Source organism: Ischnura elegans, chromosome 6 (assembly GCF_921293095.1).
Source record: "Ischnura elegans chromosome 6, ioIscEleg1.1, whole genome shotgun sequence".
Lineage (NCBI taxonomy): Eukaryota > Metazoa > Arthropoda > Insecta > Odonata > Coenagrionidae > Ischnura > Ischnura elegans.
Genome location: NC_060251.1, coordinates 115015453 through 115022255, shown reverse-complemented (window position 1 = coordinate 115022255; position 6803 = coordinate 115015453).

Sequence of the window (6803 nt, the reverse complement as noted above, 5' to 3'; positions counted from 1 at the left end):
GCATGGAAATCTGGCTGCAGTTTGCCTCCCAAATGACCAATTGGTGCATGAACAAATGCCCATCTGCCACTGCTTGCTTACGCCTCAGTCGGCATGGATCTTGTGTACTGCGAGACGAATCTCTTGAAGTGTGGATCTCATTGTTGACAAATGGCTCTTATGATAATAAACTGGACAGAGTTGATGAAGGAAGTTTGGTTTGCAGCTGAGAGCTTCAACACTAATATGCATATGCTGTTACTATTCTTTTTTTATCTTGGTTATACCATTGAGTTTAAGAGGTGAATATAAGCTACACAGAAGGAAGGGTACAGAGAATGTGAACAATAAAATTCTCGTTTTTTTTGTTAAGTGTAATTTTTTCTAGCTAATAGCACTGGCTAAAGAAATTTGTTCATGTAACAGACATGGTTTGGCTTCAGTTACGTCAATATTTGCTATTAATTCAATAATTATTAGGGTGACGAGCCTTAGCTTTGTTGAAATGGTTAGTCTGAAGAAATACTGGTTGTTGAATCAATCATTTTTCCCAACCAGCGAGTTTATATTCTATTGGTAATCAATTGCTTTAAAAGTAGTTAAGAATCTCACCTAGAGGCTTTCTTTCTTTATCCACCACCTCCTGCACTTTGTCATTCATCTTCTCTCCATGTCACCACCTCAATAGGGCAGTTTCCTTCATCAAAGAAAACGAAAGGCATTGATTGCGATTTGTTACCCACCATTAGTGTATTCATAATATACAAATTATTTGGCTTTAGAAATATGTACCGGTTTAGACGAATGGCAATGGTCAATTTTTATCCTCATTTGAAATAGGCCAGATTGGCACCCATGCGATGCCACTCCACGTGACGTCGCAGGGACCTAGTTTCTACACAAGTAGATAGGAGTTTTACATCGTCTGAGATTACCAATGCATGCATGAGGCACAGAGCACAGGGAAACATCTCTTGATAATCACCTATTAAAACTGCCTATTGTAAGCGCGTGGTTTCTATTGGGTTGGCACTCCAGAGGAATTATTGAAATCAAGTCATTCAGTGAAGGTATTTATTAGCAATAACATACACCTCGCGCCGCACACATTGCCTGCGACCTTGTACACCTCAGTACCTTTCGCCGACTGCCCGCTGCCTACCGCGTCATCCGCCGTCCTCTTACCCACGTGGCCACCAGCTTCCTGGAAGGTGCTGGTGGCAGCATCGCTCCCACGCATGAGTGCCTATGCATGGGATCAGAATACCATTACCATCCGGTCTCACGTCTCCGCGAACTCAAGATGTTCCCTTTACAACTATACCCCCTCCAAAATGAATTGTTGAGTATCCCAAAACATAACCATTCAATACTAGAATACATGGGAACCATTAAAATTACAACATAACAAAGAAAGATGAAAAGTTACCCAATGATAGAAGAAAGAAAGAAAAAAAAATTAAAGCACTTAACAGAAAACCGTACAAGTTGAAATATTGTATCAATTCAAGTGGATCAATATGTCCAGATTTCGATCTTCGGCCGTGGCCTACACTTTCCCAGAATCACCAAATTCCCACCCTCCCAAGCACTCATCATCTTTGCACAGGAATCCCTTGGATTTTAAAACCCTCTTGGCAATTAACTGCCCACGACCCCGCCCCCTCTATTGATGCACTTCACACATTATCACTGTTAAGCTATACCCTTCATTTTTACAAATCTAACATTGCATACCCATTACCCAGGGGTCCCCCCCTCCCCCCCGTCACGTATTCTCCCCTTAGCTCCGTTAACCCATTTCGTCTTCCTCTCGAAGCGTGGACAAGGGCCCTTGTGACCGGAGCGAATAGGAGTGTGAGGGTGCTGGGGGAGGGGAGGGGGAAGGGCCAGCGATTATCTCAGCTGCCCGCTGTTGGCTGCGGAGGAGATAAGGAGATCGCCTTGTGAGGGGAGGGGAAGGCGGTGGAGGGGAGGCTGCTTCGTTCCGCTGGGAGAGGCTATCCCCTTGGCCGGTAGGAGTGGAAGCAACTCCTTCCCCCTTTGCTGGCACCTCGCTGTCTGGTGCGAAGTCAACGGCTTGCTCGCTCTGCATTCCCAACTGGCTAGCCTCAGCGTATCCCTGCATCTCCACAGATTCGAACTCTATTTCACTGCAAGGGGGTAGAATTGGGGTTTGGGGAGGAAGGGGTGGATTCTATTGGGGTCTTCCTCGGGGGCGAGCATGTCTCCTTCCTAGATCTGGGGGTGGAATGGAACCTGAGTACGGTTTCGCACGATTCACATGCACCACAATTTTTCTAAATGGCAGCTCCAACTCTACATTGCAATCGGACAACACTCTTATCACTCGATACGGCCCTTCCCAGGGGCAATGAAACTTTTTCACTTGCCCTGGCTTCAAACACGGGTCGCGTAAATATACGTAGTCGCCCACCTCGTATCTGCGTTGTTTTCCCTTTGTTTTTACCCCATCTGCTTGCGCCTTTTGTGCCCTCCGATTGTTTTCCTTGCAAACTTCCCACAACTTTGTTAGTCTCGCACACAATTCTCCCACAGCCGGGTGCTTAGACGGAATGTCGTTCGCCGCCATGACTTCAAAAGGGGAGGCCATCGGAAATCCGAATATCACTTCGTGGGGGTAGTGCTTAGTGCTACGGTGCGTATTAATGTCATACACAGAGACTGCATAGTCTAATAAAAAATCTCAATTGTTGTTATTGTAATTCACGTAATGGCTCAGTATTTGGGCGATCGTGCGATGCACTCGCTCAACCCTCCCGTTCGCCTCCGGGTGATACGATGACGTGCGGAATCGCTTCACTTTGAGCAGTCTATACATCTCGCGGAACAACTCCGATTCAAAATTGGTTCCCTGATCGGTGAGGATCGTGTTTGGGACTCCGAATCGCAAAATCCAGTTTCTAACAAGCGCCGCAGCCACCGTCTCCGCAGTTTGGTTGGCCATGGCCGTCATGACTACATACCGTGAAAAGTGATCCACAATTGTCAATATGAACCGGTTTCCTTTATCTGTTCGTGGCAAAGGGCCTACAATATCTAGCCCTAAGAACTCAAACGGCCGCGAGGCATAAGGCACTTCCTGCAAGGGGGCCTTAGAGCCTCCATACGGGCTTCTTCGATTGCACGCAATGCAGTGCTTGACGTGCTCCCTCCCGGCTCGTTCGATACCTGGCCACCAATATTGCGATACTAGTCGAGTCACCGTTGCTTCCCTACCTAAATGTCCCGCCATTATATGATCATGGCATTGCTTGAGTATTTCCTCCCTACAGCTTCTCGGTACCACAGTCCTATTCCCCCGTTTCGTTTTCCTAAACAACACGTTGTCGATTACCGCGAAATTTTTGTCTTCCCTCCACCCTCGGCACTCCTCATCACTCCCTTGCGCATCCACGAAGTCTATCACTCCCTCAGCGACCACGCCCCTCACCTTCCGGCTGAGCGTGTCGGCATTTAAATGTGCCTTCCCGGGCTTGTGCGCTACTTCGTAGTCGTACTCGCTTAACTTAAGTGTCCAACGCATTAGCCTGCTGCTTGGATCCTTGAGACCAAACAACCACTTACAGCAGCATGGTCAGTTACGATCAAGAATTTACGGCCGAACACGTAACACTTAAACTGTCAAGATGTTCCCCTTACACTATGGTGGGAAAGTTTTCTTCATTTGATAAGGTATTAATAATCCTTATTTAAGCCAAGCGCTACCAGCTAGCAGGGTACTCTGCTACCTGCTAGCATCCTGCATCGTATCAGCACTCAAAGCCTTGCCCCAAGGTCACCTCACTTGCGGCAGCGGGAACCAGAACGACGTCACAAGGAGTTTTCCCATCAGTCATACTAGCCGTCGCGTTTTCGTGCGCTTGAAAAGTTTCACTTTCATTTAATCGTGAAAAATAGTTATCGTCATTTAAAAATCTAAAAGTGTGAAATACATACTCCAGGAGTAATAATCTTTTGATTTAGGCAATAAAAAAATAATAGGAAACCACCCTATTCTTTTACTTATGCACATCTTGAAAGCCTCTTTGTCTTTTTTCGCCCTTCTTTCAGTGTGTCTATGTTTCCACTCCATGAAGTGTTACTCTCCATAGCTCATGAAGCCCGGGGAAGTAGGGTGATGGAGAAGAGGGAATGGGAAAAAAGTGAAGTGATTTCAATGTGTGGGGAAACTTCCTATAAATCAGGGTTTCTAGACCATCTCGAAGGTCTTATGAGAGTGTTCAGCAGAGGATAAATAAGGCCAACAATCTAGAGAAACCGTCAAGTAGGCCATGGCAGCTGGTGTGGAAGGTCAGCTATGCACTGCCCCCCCATTTGTCTCCTCCTCCACTGACCCCCCCCCCCCCCCCCCCGAAATTAAATGTTTGGAAATGCAATGCGTTCTAATTCAATGGCAAAAATTGAAGTCCATGTGCAGGTCTTCCCTGCTACAGAATTCATCAACCGGGCTCCTCGAATTCGTGAATTTCCTTGAACTTACCATTGTGTGCAGTTTTTCAATGTGGCATTGAAGTTGGAATGCCATCCAAAATTGTGGAATAAGGTTGTAAATAACACTAGGAATGCTGAGAATTGTGTGAAATATGCAAAAAATGTGGAGTCACCAATATTTTTATTTGCAAAAATCAACGAATCCTTTTCATCAATCACCTAAGCGTTGAACCCTTGCATTGAAAAAAACCTTCTTCTCCTCAATCGAATGCACCGTCACAGTTCTTAGCGATTCCTGCAGCATAGTACATACATACTATTTTATAGGAAAGCTGCATGACCAGCTCGAGTGATTGGAAAAACTGGAGGAGCATTAGGGTAGAGCTGTAGGATGCACAACAGCTTATAGTTTCCATAGCGTTTGCATGAGCAAAATTGCATTTTCTACCTAATGAAAGGAATCAATGCAAATTCTTGCTAGCTGTGAACTTGCAAGGATCTGCTGGACATGCATCATACTTTCCTTCTTTCAGAGGGGAATTCTAAACACTTGGTACATGTACTATGGATCAGTACAGGATAATCTCTCAGGTTGTATATCACACAAGGGCGTACCCAGGATCATAACGGGGGGGGGGGGGGGGGGGGGGGGGCAAGGCATGGTCTAGTGGGGGGCAAACCAAGTTGTGACATTAGTTTACGAGATTATTTCCTTAAAAAAATAGTTTTATTTTAGTTACATATCTTACACTAATACATATCATTTTTAGTGGGTTAAAAGAAAATTTGTTGAATGGTTTCGTTTCAGTTCAGTACTGATTTTGCTTAAAGACTTTTGCAAATTTTGCTTCTTGGGGGAGGCAGCTGCCCCCCTCCCCGTGCCCCTCGCTGGGTACGCCCATGATATCACATATGCCCAATGGTGGATCCAGAGAGGAGCTAAGGGGGGCTATAGTCTTTATGCCTTTGGTATCCAATTTTCACTAGATAAATTGGTAATTTTGTTCGGACCACCACTACTGTTGAAACTTAATCCCCAAGGCCCCCCACCTAGTCCTCCCTCCCCCTTCGTCCCTATCCTGTATCTGGCGTTGTGTTTGTCTCATTTTCATATACAGTGGAACTTGGTTAGTACGTTTCTGAAGGGACCACGAAAAATGAACGTACTAACCAGGAAAACGTACTAACGAGGAAAGTAAATAATAGCAGTCGGGGTTATTGCAATCAGTGAAAAAGTCGTCATAATTACAATTACTATCAGTAGTTCTCATAGGATCGCCTTCCTGAACTCTTTTCACATTTAAAATCAAGAAAATGAGCGCCACCATGAAAAACAATACCATGTGAATAAAAATCGCAATTTTTCATGGACATCCCGGAGAGGATTTCATGATTACGGCGTCTATCTCCCGTGATTTATCCTATATATATTTACAGAACGAGGACGAGTGAACCTCAGACAAGTCATTTTTCTTTCTCACAGCGTACTCGGAGAATATAACAACAACCCGGAGTAAGTCAACTGGTTTTTTAAACATCATAAAAATTGGGCAAAATTATATTGACTTTCAAATTACGGCAACAGCCGTAGACATTCGCTTCTGGAACGATACCATTTCGATTGTAAAATCGATCGATATATCAACTGATGGCACGCAAGATTATTAGATTACGACGTAATTACAAGAAAATTTTATATTAAACAGTTGAAATTTACTTTCAAAATTTGTCTAATGTCGTCTGCTTTCGTTCCGAGATCAAGTATTTTTAAGCTAAGCTTCGCGTGGAGATCCAGAGGATCGTCTGCTCCCGCAACAGTAGTCAAGTAAATACGCACGACGTCGAGTTTATGGAGCAGTACTGTTTTAGATAATGTGGGAATTGTCTAATACCGTTAAGACTCATTTCTTCATCATGATAACTCGTGCAATAGCAACAATTGCCCACTCACGAACTTAGTGCGCAGCAGTGGGCACTCCCAGGCTCCAAAGGCAACAGAAGGTGAGGAGCTCGGGGTGGGGAAAATTGGGGCTTCTTATTGGCTGTAGTTTTTCATAGTCAGACATTCCCAAAAAATGGCCGCATTTTATTTTTCATCACGTCACAAGAATTTAGAAATGCATTTGGATAAATTACGGTAGAAGAAAGAGATGTGGAATGAATGGAAGAATGTTAATGGCTAATAATAATAAATTAAATCATGAATTCAGACGTTTGCGACCCTTAAGAAGACACTAGAGAACGAATTGCGGGTTGCGTCACGGCAAGCAATTGAGCGTACTAACCAGGAAAGCGCAATTTTTTCAAACGTACTAACCAAATTATTTTACCTGTATTTTGTTCGGATGGTACCGGGACCGAGGGAAATC